Below are 13,610 nucleotides of genomic sequence, written 5' to 3'. Positions count from 1 at the left end.
AGGCTGGGCTTTGTTTTACTTAAAGCAATAATTACATTCTAATTTCATAATATAGGTCGTGGTTGCTTCATCTCTCTGTGCCTTCAAGGAAAAGAAAAACTGCACAGAACACAACAAACATTTTTTAATTAATTTTTTTAAATTACCTAATAAATGTTTACCTGCTTCACAGGTGTGCTTGCTGCAAAGTGACTTAATTATCATTCCCACAGTCCCTGTTCGAAGGATCACAAAGGGATTATACATTGGTGTTATCCTCAGTAATAATGAATTACTCTTTTATGAAGAACTGAATTCAAAGAAACATTTTTAAGAGTAAAAGTTTTTTATATGATATGCGTTAAAGAAGGAGTTAAGACTTAATAGATTTTAAACCAGGCAGAATTTCAAAACAGAGCAGAAATAGATGATTACAAACAGTCTTGGATCCTTCCTTCACAATGCTTAAATTTGTCTTCAAGGTTCCCCCAATGAACAAGAAAAGCAGGGCACCTCTCAGATCCATGCAGAATTGTTCCAGAGCTTATTGGAGACCTTTTCCTTTCTTTTGCTCCAGAGCATGACACTCCATGTTTTAGCTGGAGTTGTAGGGTCACTCAGTTTATCAGGTCACATAACACATGGCAGGTCATGACATGTCCCAGCTGGTCTAGTTTTCATTGGATTACTCACCCTCATCTCCAACACAGCAGCATGGGTTCCCACAGGTCTTCAGACCCAGGTGCTGCATAATGGATCCAGTCAATCAACTCCTTTCTTCATCCCTAAGCACAACCTGGAGGTGCTGAGAAGGGTGAAGTGGGCAGCGAGAGACTACTGTGAGTCTAAGATTTAATATATATTTAATATTTAATATGTGATCCTTCCATTTCCATGGGCTTCAGACTAGGCATGGTATTGAGTGCTTTCCTAGAGAGCACAGGAAATCAATCAAATAAAGTGCAGATAGTTCTTATTTAAAAGAAAAAGGAGAGCCATATCAAAACTTGATCATATGCCTGTCTAAAAGTGGAGACACTTTTCTCTCTTTTAGGGAACCATGGTTTGGATCTCAATTTTGCCAAAATTTTCTCACTTTATCTCAAGCACTTGTCACTTTTGTAGCTTCTGCTGTCTCTGAAGGTACCAAACAGCAGTGATTTTTCTGTACTGTATCTCCATCACAAACCTCATCTGAGTCAGCCTGTGAGTGTTTTCCCCAAACAGACATAGTCACAGATCTCTGTGGGTATACCCTCATTATCCAGAATGTCTGGGAATCGGGTAAAAACACCTTTCATCCTGTTCCCAGCTGACCTTTTTCTTTTTTTTTTTTTCGATTGCAATTGCATGCAAAAAAGATTTAGATACAGAAGGCTTCTATTATTGTTTTGGAGTTGCAGCCATAGAAGCACAGAATCACAGAATGGACTTTAAAGATCATCTAGTTCCAACTCTCTTGCCATGGGTAGGGACACTTTCCACTAGAGCCATCCTTGTCTGCACTCAGAGATGTAATTCAGGTGTCTGCTATGTCAGCTGAGCAGATGTGCCATGAGTTTCCCCTCACACAGTGTGGTTTAGTTCCTGCAGGACATTGTGGGCTGATGTTTCTGTACATTTTAGCTTCCTGCGACCCTTTCTGTGTATACCTATAATTAGAGATCGTGCATGGGGACTTGCTTCACTCAGGGCTGCAGAGCTCAAATAATGTGCTCTATAAAGTGTATTCATGTGACTTAAGACTTAGTAGCTCCTCTTACATGTTCCATGACCACTTTCTTTAACAATATGTTTTAGTACTTCTATGACTTTTTTTTTTTGTTATACTTCAAAGGGCTTCTAAGTTACTGTATCCATAATCCTTCCCAGAACCTGACAGGGAAGGTAGCTGTGCACAGTCATCCCTTCTTACAAATCAGCAAGAGGTGCTTATGTGAGTTTCCCACAGCACAGAAGGGGCAGAATCAAATTTAGGATTAAGATTTCAAAACATCTAGGACCTTCTTTGTTGTGTAGGTCTATAAACATCCATGAAGGATTTGATGTTCCAGACCAGAGAAGGACCAGCCTGACCATGTAGCTCAGAGCCTGTTGGATGTGAAGAATGCGCTTGTGCACCTCTGTAGGCAAAGAGGAGTGAAAGGGTTCTTCAGAGCACTATTTAAACGTGCAACAGACCCCTTGTTTGAATCATCCCCTTGTCTTTCTCGTCTGAACAGACAGTTTGCAGTGTTGAGCTTTCTAGTGTAGCTGTGTAAACACAGGTAGTACAAATACCCCTCACTAATGCTGCGTGACTAAATGCAACGATTTGCCTTCACCCGTTGCACAATGCTCACGCTCAGCTGCGTACGTAGAATAGGTTTTAATTCCAAATAATTGCTGGGTTTTGGTTTTGACATATTGAGTAGGATTCATTTGCCTAAGAACTGACATTTCAGACATATATATGTGAGGTATTGTACTGTCAACAGCTGCTGCAAATGCAGGGTGGTACAGGTCTACCCCAAATCCTTCTTCATGTCATGGAGCTGTCTGAACTTCCCCAGGGTGATCAAGGAGTCCAGGCACCTGTGTTTAGGCAACCTTGATTTATCTATTTGTAAACAGAGTCTGATGTCATCCAAGGGCATCAACTCTTCTTGGAAGATGGACATTTTTATTTCTTCACTTTTCCACGTGCCAGTAACTCAAACAATGAGAATCAGCCTGGTTCTCATTTACCAAATCCTCCAAGCAACTTCATGTAGCTTCACGGTCTGTCAGTAATTACACTGTGAAAATTCACAAAATAATAGAAATTTGTCTCTGCTTTTAAATTCACCATGAATTGAACCCAATTTTCTTTCCATTTAATAATTGGAATAATATTTTTGTCATTGCTTTTTCCTTCTTACGGGCTTTGACCTTTTTGGGGCCTAAAAAATAACTAAATGAGAGCATGGATTGTATTTGCATTGTAACTCTATTGAGCAAAGTGTTTTATGACTTGAAGAGCGCAGAAAATTAGCACTCAGTGTGGAAGAAAGTCTTCTACGGGTATCTCAATTTCTCTTTCTGAAAGAAAGCTAAAACAGCCCCAGAACTACCCCATTTTGGATAAATACTCTTCCTATAGCAATTACTGCCCTGTCTAGCTGTAGTCCAGCATTTTTTCAGTTGTTGTCAGCTATGACCTTAGAAACAGGGGAAGATAGGCCAGACTGAACAGAGCATGGCCATGTTGTGGACTGGCTATGATGGGAATGCCCTTCAGCTCTCACTTTGCCTCCTGATATGTCTTTATCTGATGTGTCTTTACTTCCTGATGTATCACGAGACAAGCAAACAAATGAAAGATGAAGAAAGGGGAAAGGGCATATCTTTATTTACTTTAATTGTCTAAGTAGTCATTCAATCTCATCTATGCTAATTCAGGCTTCTTCTAGAGATCCTTGAGATAGAGGCACTTCCAGAGGCTGATTCTGTCCTTTTGCCTCAGGCACTTAGTGACCTGAATGGCTAACAAGGCCACTTACAGATGGCTATAAAATAAGAAAGATGAATCCTGCCCTTCATGACCTGCCAAGCAGAGACAGCAAGCACTCCTTAACCAGAGCATCACAAAAACTAAATTCCACATCCATTTTATCACCACCATCCACCAGATGATGTCAGAGTTGTTAGAGGTGTAAACTGAGGTGGATGGTGAATCTACCTAATTGTCGGCATGCAAAGAATAAGTGATGAGGTGGTAAGAAATCTAATTTCTCCTTCTTGTTCTCTGCTTCTATGCATTGAAACAACTTGTTTCTCTGGAGCTCAGCTTAGATTTAATTTGGAAACACAACTGGTCGTTTTCCCCCAGTGTGATTGTGGGTATTCAGTTTAGTTGCTGATATGTCATCGGGCCTCTGAGACATCTACACAAGACCTGATACAAAATCCAGGGGACACCCACATTTTTCCTGAGAAGCAATGAAAGACAGTCAGGTTATCCAAAGTAATTTCAGCTGGGCATAGATATTATTAGGCAATGAAAAAGGTGTGCTGTTGCTTACAGTTTAAGACACCTTAATTTAGGTGACTTAGATGATTTAGCTGTCCAAGATCTCCTCATAAATAATACAGATCTAGTGCTTAATTGAGATATCTAAGAATAACTGCTATTCTGGCATTAATTCCATGTTATACACCTCAGTTTGGAAAACCTTTACATTATCATGTTGCAAGAGGTTAAAGCCATTTCAATACTGAGATATCTTTTTCTGTTGCCTGATACACCAGAAAAACTGTTTTGATGTTGCTCTGTAGTTAAAGCAGGAATCTGTTCAGGGAAGATCTGTGCCTGTGTGGTTTGTAAGTGTCTCTTGGAAGTTGATCACAATGACCCTTTCTTGCCCATATAGAGAACCACAGAATCATTTAGGTTGGGAAAGACCTTTAAGGTCATCGATCCCAACTATTATCCCAGCACGGTCAAGTCCACCACTAAACCATGACACTAAGCACCATGTCTACACAAATTTTAAACCCCTCAAGGTCTGGTGAATCAACCACTTCCCTGGGCAGCCTGTTCCAATGCTTGACAACCCTTTCCATGCAGAAATTTTTCCCAATATCCAATCTAAAATCCTCCCCTGCTGCAATAGATAAATGTATGTCTTCCATCACTGGGCTAAAAATTTTACAATGCGGACAGACAGAGAGACAGAGACAGGAAAAAAAAAGAAAAATTTACATCTCAACTGCATTGCATAACCAGCAATCATTGTAATAGAATTACTGACATTATGGGCTGCTAAAGGAACAGTTAGTAGCTTGTCTCACTTGTCTGTAATTTACTCTGTGTCTATTTAGCCTTGATGTACAACCGAGGTCAATTGCTGTGCCGCTTTCCTATCTCCCTACTTTGGAGTTATAGAGAGAAATGTGTGCCTCATGAATGACTATCTCTCCTGGTCAAGCTTGTCTCTCCCGCCGTTCAGCAGTGCCATGTGTTAATAGATAGTGCTGAACAGTTAATATCACCAGCTAATTGGCAAAGCATGTGTGAAGCAGATGTATTTAAATATAGAACGTGGAGGCTGAAGGAGTAACTGAAATGCATAAGTGATAAGGATTTATTATTAGAGCAGATTAATGAGCCCACCTTTTTCTCCTCCCCCCTTCATCTCTCATCCTCTTCCCTGACCAAGTGTATTTTTAATTCTTCCATTTCAGGAAGGTTTTATTCCACCATAGAGAACATTCTGATAAAGAATTTTGTGTTGGCTGTATGGCAGCACCTGGAAGGCCAAACCATATTTTCTGTGTACTGAGTATTTGTGAAGACTCAGGTATGTAGTAAAACAGTAACAACTGATTATAAATCATAGGTGAAGAAGGGATATGTGAAAAAGGGACGGAGAGAGGGAGATGTGTATTTTTCTAATGCAGATCTGTTGTCTCAAAGATCTAAAATATTAAACAGGAATATCCTTTTCCCTTTGGCTGAAGTTTCAGCCCTCTGCCCAGCATTGTCTACTCACAGGCAGCTTTCTACTGCCCTTTATGGGAAGGGCCTCAGTGCTTCAGGCCACTTTCCTCCTTGAGTCTAACCTGCAAAAGGAATGGAGGTAGTTTTTGACATATCCTCACTCCTACATTTAGCTCCCATGGAAACTTGCATCCTAACTTTAATCTACCCCCAGAATTGAAGACCAGCTTCTGGACTTTTATCAAGATGCACATCCTTCAGTTTGCCCTCAGATGGGGGGGTTTGGAGCTTATCTCTCTACTATGGAGGTTGCTTTTCACTCTGAGACACCCCAATCACTTTGTAAGCATCTCCTGTGCCCCCTGAAGCCATCGTGTGTGTATTTGTGTTCTCTGCTCTGCAGATGGAGAAACTGAGATCCAGAGATGATCCTGACAATGATCCAGAGATGATCCTGATACTCCTGATGACGAAAATCTAAATTAGAAGTCAAATATTGATCATGAATGAAATTGAAATCAAACAGAAAAATCCATAAGGAAAGATACATTTTCATCTATTCTCCCCAGCCCACCATTATCTTCCCCAGTGTTTTAGCAGGTAGCAGTAGGCACAACAAAGCAACCCATCACACAAAATTAGTCATGCACATGAGCATGCTCAAGCTTTTATTTGTTCCTGGCTTAATATTTTCTCTCAAGAAGTTGGGATTGAACAGCGATTGGGTTCACCGGCAAAACAAATCTCCTTAAATTCAGCTTGCAGCCAGGTAAATGCAATTTCCTTGGTCTTGGACTGGACAGTTTAGAGTTAACTCACTTCTCATTATCAGGTTTTCAGTTCCAAACAGATGAAGTTATTATTTAATTTGTTTATTAAACATGTTGATTTTAACCATGTCTTAAGTGGAAATATGGTTCTTTAAGCTTTTTCTAATCTGGTAGGCCTGAGGATGCTTTAAGTGTGATGTGATGCTGAAGACATGAGTCCCAAGTAAACACAGAACCCTTCATCCCCAAAATTTCCACGTGAAGGAGGACTGTGTACATGGATTAAATAGGGAGGTGTAACACACTCCTATCTATCTCTGATCAGGACAGGAAGGGACTTGGACACCTTGGTACAACACAGAGGATCTATTTCCATATCTGTATCCACTGCCTGCTCTACACACAGGCTAATGAAATAAAAACCAAATTAATATAAATTTAAAAAAAAATCTGCAAAATTTTCTTCAAAAGAAATAATAAAAAAGCTGGTTATTTTCATCTTTTAGATAAGTGTCTACGTTTGTGTAGAAAACCACATAAGGATCCAAATCATCCTCAGTTTTACCCATGAGACCACATGAAAATGAAATAAGGGCAGGATTTTCCCAGCAAACAGAAGTTTCTTCGGGTTTATCCCACACTTTGCAACTTCCCATGGTTCAGTGACATGATTTGGATTGTTATCCATCACAGGGTTTGCTTAAGTGAGCTTGGGTTTTGGCACACCAAAGCTCCCCTGAGCTGCAGCTTTTGTTTTGATTGTTTGGGTTCTGTTGGGAAGATATTTACAGTTATTCTAACATTACCCTTTGCAAACAGATTACCATTGCAAATTGCACTAGGGGGAAGTGGTGAAAATTTTTGGGCAGGATTAAGGTAATCCTAAAACAAGATAATAAAAAACACATATAAGTGCTCTATTTTTAAAAGGAGACAAGATGAGACACATAATCTCTTTCAATAAGTTTTCTGGAGCAATAAACCTTTAAACCCAATGTACAATGTAGATGTGTGTTTGTGTGTGTGTGCCTGTGTACATGGGTATTTTCTTAAACTTTCCTTTGCCAAGATACAAAGCCCAGCTTGTCAGAGTTACAACATGTTTATAAATCTCCTCTTCAGTGAAATTTGTCTGACATCAACCTTCAGCTCATGCAAGCATAAGTCTTCTTTGGCAGATGAGTGTTTGGGTTTTTATGTTTCCTTTTTTTTTTTTTTTCCCTCAGAATCTATTTTTTAAATTATTATAATATTATTGGCTTTTTAATAAAGGTAATAAAAGGATTCTCATGCCAGAGAAAAGAATTTAATGTTTATATTAACTTTAAATCTTGCCTTCTTACTGTCTGTAACCACATCATCAGTAAACAAAGGCCAGATTATTTTGTAAAGCAGATGTTATAGTCTTAATATTCTTTTTTTCTTTTGAAACATGTGGTTTCTCCCATTATTTGATTAAGAGCTGAATGTTATCCTTTATATTGTGAGTGGCAAAAGCCCTGCTGGCTCAAATCGAATGGAAAGAAATGTTTGATGCATATGATTGTAAGCATCACCTGTATTTCTAAAACAAGGGGCAGATCTTTTACAGATAAAAAAAATGCCATTGCTATATGGGGCAATTTATCCTGCCCCTAAGGCAGCGTTGTCATAACTCCATGGTGCAAATTGTTGCAGCTTGAAAGTGGAATTGCTACAGCCCTATCTTGTAATGAAGGCAATTTATATTGGCTGGAAACCTACCCCAGTGATTTAGATCCTGATCTTGTTTACAAAAGGGTTGATGGCAAAATTGCTGGTGGATTCAAATGAAAACCGAAGTCAAATGCCACTGAAGCCTCCAGGACTACTACACTTGACTTGAAAGGCAACCAAGAGAATGGGTGCTCTTATGAATTCACTGTCATGGAAATGACTTGTAGGAGGCAGTTCTGCCTGGGATACCACCCTATGAGGCATGTGGTCAGGCAATTTTGCCTGTAGGATCCAGCTGGATTTAAGACGAGATCAGATTCTCTGCTCTTTTCACCTCCTTTCTTCTTTCTATCTGGCAGAACAGTAATTTGTGTCATGTATGAGGAGTTTCACCACAAGTACTCTTAAATCTTTTCGTCTTTTTAATTATGGCTTCCTATTTTTAACTGCCACCTCTTTAATCCTGAAAAGATAATACACTGAGCTCAAATCCTGCTTCAGGGTGGCAGCTAATTGCATATTTGGCCAAGTACTGGACTTCCTTTCTTATAATGTTTGTCTCAAGTGCTCAACAAAAGCAATTTGTGGTGCATTTTACTAGCCAAATGTATATAATATTACGTATTATTAGAATGTTATTAAAGCAAAGACTTTTGTTGTTCTCCTGCCAAACACAAAGAACTCTTTTCCCTTATATAAAGAAGTTCCAAAGCTAAAACTTCCTGCCTCTTCAAGCTTCCAGCGGTGTCCTGACCTCAATGTACTGGGAAAGGCTATTTTTCTCATTCCAGGAAGAAGCTGTAGATATTTTCCATTCTTGTGACTTAGGGCAGGACAAGGTGTGACTGCACCACGTGTGGATACCTCTGAGCTAATTCCCACTGACTTGTTTGGGTAGTGCATGCAGCAGAGTGAGAGAAAAGCCCAAATTGCAAAGCCTGACAGAGGAGCAAGGTTGCAACTCTGCTCAACTCCCTGCTGCCAGCAATGCCTGAGGAAGCTACTTTAAAGCTAAACTTATTACAGACACATCTTAACCTTGTCTGAGCTCTTCTTTTACCTTTTCACCTTCGTTCAGCTCACCTTCTAGCTGTAGTCCCTGATTCTTGCTTTTCCTGAAAACCTTGTCTATTCCTGATGTCAATGCTGGAACAGCAGAAGCAGGAACTCATTCAAGACCCAGAATAATTTAGAAAATTACTTTCTTTTCCAGATCAAGAAACTGAACCACACAGACATTCTTACCCAAAAGCTGGTCTCTGGGGTCGGAGAACAGGAGCTGTGTAGAGGGACTGCAGGTTTGTAAATGACATTTCCATGCATGGGGATTTAGGAATGGGACTAAGCTCCGGCAAATGCGCCACTATTTACAACCCAGCCTGCTGTATCCCCTGTATTGGGGTATTCTTTGCTTTTCTGGCCTGGCCTTGTCCTTACACCTGCTGTATCCAGTAGGACCAGGCCTCACTGCCTGACTCTCTACCTCTTCCTATCCCAGTAATTTCCTTCAAATAAGCACTGCAGCAACCGCTTCCTACCATTCCTCTCTTCCAGTGGAGTTACAATGATCCCTCTTGGAAACACGGAAGAAGGAGAGACTGGAAAGTATTCCTGCTTCAAATGAAGTCCATACCCACACCAATAATCTTGTAGCAGACACTTCACATCCTGCTGAGGAGATACCAATGGCTTCAAGTTTGCATCAGTGAAGAACTCCACTGATGAGAGCTCTTCTATTAACCCTATATTTAGTGTAGAAAAGTGAAATTCCCACAGTTCCCGGTCCCTCATACAAGAAAGACATCAAGGGACTGGAGTGTGTCCAGAGAAGGTCAACAGACCTGGGGAAGGGTCTGGAGCACAGGTGTGATGAGGAGCAGCTGAGGGAGATGGGGAGGTTCAGCCTGGAGAAAAGGAGGCTCAGGGTGATGCCATCATTCTCTACAACTCCCTGACAGGACGGTGCAGCCGGGTGGGGGTCAGTCTTCTTCCTCAGGTAACAAGGGACAAGATGAGAACAAATGGCCTCAAGTTGTGCCAGTGGAGGTTTGGATTAGATATTATGAAAAATTTCTTCCTTCTAAATGTGGCCAGGTATTGGAACAGGCTGCCCAGGGCAGAGGTGGAATTACCATCCCTGGAAGCATTCAAAAAACATGTAGACGTGGTGTTTGGGAGCATGTTTTAGTGGTGCATGTGGAAGTCCTAGGTTAATGATTGGACTGGATGATCTTAGAGGTCTTTTCAAACCTTAACAATTCTCTGATTCTAGGGTGATGTCAGCAGGCTGGAGACACTGGAACTGTGTTTGAAAGGAGGCATCCAAACCTGGTATGATCTTACCCATGCTGTTTATAGACAGCAGCCCTTGGAGTGAGCTCTCCTGAAGCTTTTCCCGGGGGACCTGTGAGTCTGATGACATAGACACATATTCCTGGTGTCTACATTCTGCCTTTCAACAGCACTAATGGGTCTGTGTCACTTCCAGCCTAGGGCTGGCTGCTCTCCAAGTTGGGAAATGCCTGGACAGCATGAGCCTAGGTTCAGAGAGAAATGCAGTCTCTGTTTGCTCACCTCCCACATCAGGGCTCCCTCACATGCCACAAGATAGGTGTTGCTGAGTCCTGTTTTGTTTTGGATTTTGTTGTAGATAAGTAACATGAGAAAGCCTCACAAACCCATCTTTCTCTTCAGTCGGTACAAGACTTAAGTGGAAATATGATGTATTTCGCTCATCACTCAGGCTTTTAAACTAGTGTAAAATGACGATTTTGAAACATTAGCTTTTTTTTCCTACCACTTTGCCTTGACCTGAATTTAGGGAACCGACAGATCCTTTCCACCCTTCCTGTTCCCCAGAAGAAAAAATGAAGGTTAGGGTTTCAGCAATTCTGATGTTATTGTACTTAAAAGATCCAGTTGGAAATGCAATGAATAACTTGCTGATGACATTCCAGTGACAACTGAAGTTAATAACAGTCGTAAAAAGTAATTTACTTCAATTGACTTATTGCAAATGCACAAGGGCTGTTAGCTTCATTAATGCAAAAAAGTAGGAAAAAACCCGCTCTGTTTTCTTTCTTCCTTTCTTTTTGAAGTTGCAAATATGTTACAAATAAACTGCTAAATAGATTTAATATTTGACATAAAGAACCTCCGTCCCAGATGTCTGACATAGTTTATAAATTATGACACTTACAAAAAATGTGTTATTGCTGTACTTTATTTTGTTTTAATGAGTGGATAATATTCCTTGAGCAACAAGGATGAAAATAAGTCACCAATAACTAGGTAAAGTCCTGTAAAACACAGGTATCAGCATAGATTCTCTTCATATTTGAGCAGTGCAAGGCTTAAAGAGGCTCAGTTATCTAGAGAAAAATTTAGTATGACCATTTTAGGAGTCTGTCTTCAAATATTTTTAAGCCATTCCTTAATTTTGTTAATGTTTCAGATTGTCTTCTGGGGAAGAAGGCAAATCAGAAGTCTCCATGTTACTTCTTCTGTGAAGAGAGCAAACTTTATTGTTGCACTAAGTCACTCACAAGAATGAGAAACGATGTCTTTAATGCCAAAGATTTCATCCATGACAATGAGGATTCTTTTTTCCAGTGACTGCATCTTAACCTTCAAATCCCAAAGGTCATAGAGAGGTAATGTTTTCATTAAAACATACCTGCTAAGGTGACCTAAGCCTTAACATAAACAAAGTCTTTTAAATGCAGACACCTGAAATACCTTGGTTTTCAATCCTGGCTCCAGTGTTTGAATCTCAAAGGTGAAGAAGGCATACCAAATTCCTTTGAAGCCTGGTTTTCTAACCCTAAACTACTTACTAGAGGTAGATTTCCACTTGAAAACAATTAATCATGCATGTGGAAATCACGTTTTTAGCAAATTTTAAATATGTGGTATTGTACACGTATGTGTACCTTTCCAATTTGCAAAGGTAGCTATTTTAAAGTAGAAATATCCCAACTATTTTTTTATTAATATAGCTTATATTTTTATATGAATAGGTAATACAAGTTTTCTATCAATTAAGGTAAAGGAGGGAAATCCCAAGAAGAAACCTTTTAATACAACATATAATCTTTTGCTGGCTACGAACAGATTGTGCCAGAATTTGAAGGGCACAAATCATCATAAAACTATGTGTGCAATTTATATAAATTAAAAATCTTAATCCCAGGTCTCCCTGCTTGCTGTAAGGGTGAAGCAGTAGCTTTTCCAGGACCTCTGCATTTTAATATCATCGAAACCTCTACATTCAGCAAAGGTATCGAGTCTGCTCCTGGCTGACGTGCAGCCTGTACCGTGTTTCCTCCAAACCCCTCTGGGAGACAGGTGCCAGATTTATGTTTCTTCTGTTTGTATAAGGAGGCAGGATAGGCCTAACCTTAAGGATTTTCTGTCCCAACACCCTCACTCACCTCCTCTCCAGCAATTTCTATTTCTCCTTTAATTATTCTGGTCCTGTGCTATAAAATATAAATTCTATGTATGCACGTTCCTGTCCTCTTGTCAGTGCAGGACATTCAAAATCCACGGCTGTTGATAAATGGTGAAAACAGGCAGCAGGAGAGAGTTTTCACAGGGTTTCAAAGTTCTTTTTGAGATTGTCACAGAATATGTTAAAAATGTCTAAAAAAATCATAGTTTACAAGGGAAATATTACAGCTGCAGCAATTTGCTCACACTTTGCTAATAAATAATTTCTCTTAATTTTGTCAAGGCTGACTCCTCCAGAGAAGCAAAACTGCTTAATAGTAATAACTAGAGAATTACACATTAAATATGAAAACTAAAAGTGACCATATCACAGAACTGAAGTGCCATGTAAAATATAGAAGCTAGTAAAATATTTATTATACAGTTAAACAGTGTAATGGTTCAAAGGAACAATAAGGCTAAAAGAAAATATTGAATTGTGGCCCAGTCCTGAAAAATGTTCAGCTCTCCTGACCTGTATGTTTGTTCTGTAGAATAAAAAGGTAGTGTCCATATATTTAATGTCTGCAAAGTTTCATGTTAGCAAAGCCACGCAAAAGTTGGACCTACTCAAGGGTGGAAAATCAAGCAAAAAATTAATTCCCACGTAAGGAATGCAACAATTCAAGCCTGTGTGTATTAAAGCAGCAACTTAGGAAAAGAGTGAATGAATGCATGTGTGACAAAAATGCCAATAACTGGTCACAGGAGTGGGAAACTGCCTTGGCTCTTGTTTCAAAGTTGGTGGTGACCTGTGGACTCCAGTGGGATTTTGCATCAGGTCCTCAAAGACCCGTCACAGTAATTCCACCCCTCTCTGCCCAAATTAATTGAATGGGCAGCATGGCTGTGGCTGATTTTCCTTTTAACAGATGACCACTGTCTGTGATATCCATGGGGCTGTGTCAATCACACCAGCTGCAGATCCATCTGGGTCCCAAATAGGAATTTCTGATTTGTTATGTTGGATGAGATAGGAAATAATAAGAATCCGTACTGGGATGCTCAGTCCTCATTCTTCATTTCTACTTTGTCAGAGTAGGAGAGAAGGAGAGGGCATTTGATGAGCAATCTTAATCACTCCACATAATCCCCCACTACGTGATTCTTAGATAGGTCAGTGGCACAGAAACATCATTACATCACAGCTGATTTAAATTTTGTGCAGCTCTAGAAGGAGGTGCTGAGCCGGGATTCCCTTGAGAAGGGCTTTG

The 13,610-nt window shown here is 39.9% G+C and overlaps 1 long non-coding RNA gene across 2 annotated transcripts; it reads left to right on the top strand.

Moving 5' to 3' along the window:
- The first annotated feature begins 697 nt into the window (after positions 1–697).
- LOC108448200 lies at positions 698–9,793 on the top strand. 2 transcript variants are annotated; one of them, XR_001864006.1, is made up of 5 exons: positions 698–818; positions 5,185–5,300; positions 5,844–6,209; positions 9,119–9,203; positions 9,460–9,793. It is a non-coding gene; the product is annotated as an uncharacterized LOC108448200 (long non-coding RNA). The 2 variants fall into 2 exon arrangements; XR_001864005.1 differs by lacking the exon at positions 5,844–6,209.
- Positions 9,794–13,610: the final 3,817 nt, after the last annotated feature.

Source organism: Corvus brachyrhynchos, unplaced genomic scaffold (assembly GCF_000691975.1).
Source record: "Corvus brachyrhynchos isolate BGI_N302 unplaced genomic scaffold, ASM69197v1 scaffold307, whole genome shotgun sequence".
NCBI lineage: Eukaryota > Metazoa > Chordata > Aves > Passeriformes > Corvidae > Corvus > Corvus brachyrhynchos.
The sequence above is the reverse complement of the archived record's forward strand: the minus strand, read 5'-3'. Positions and strand labels throughout refer to the sequence as shown.